The 486-nt window shown below is 33.3% G+C and overlaps 1 protein-coding gene across 1 annotated transcript in view; it reads right to left on the bottom strand.

The window, feature by feature from the left end:
* Nucleotides 1-486, bottom strand: part of LOC119585843 (C-Maf-inducing protein-like) — a 130,578-nt gene that overhangs the window by 73,125 nt on the left and 56,967 nt on the right.

The following is a 486-nucleotide window of genomic DNA, read 5'->3' on the forward strand; positions in this document are numbered from 1 at the left end:
GACTGATTGACGTTCTGATGAATTGGTTGTTAAACAGATATCAATTTGTCCCTCTTAAACTGCGTGATACCAAATTGGCCCATTGAAGAAGTCACTTAATAAAGGGCAAAATTAGTCCATTCCCTTTTCGCTTGTGGCAGTTCACGGATGACAGATGATTTGGAATATTTTTAAAGCGTGAAATAGATTGATTAACATAAAAAAGATCATAAAAAATAAACTAATCTTTCGCTGGAAACAACGAGGGAACCATTTTTTTTATCAAGAAATTTAGGCTTACTCCCAAGAATAAATCAGAAATGGCTGGAGAGGAACTTTAACAGATACCCAAGAAAGTTTCTGAGAAGTTTCTGACAGGAATTTTAAATGATAAAGTGGCTTGTTCTGAAATACTTTTGATTGTTATTAACAATGTGTCGCGTGTACTTGAAGTTGATATAATAGCAAAATGATTTCCCGAAAAAAAATTAAGTCGAAATGAAACGT

Source organism: Penaeus monodon, chromosome 20, assembly GCF_015228065.2.
Source record: "Penaeus monodon isolate SGIC_2016 chromosome 20, NSTDA_Pmon_1, whole genome shotgun sequence".
NCBI lineage: Eukaryota > Metazoa > Arthropoda > Malacostraca > Decapoda > Penaeidae > Penaeus > Penaeus monodon.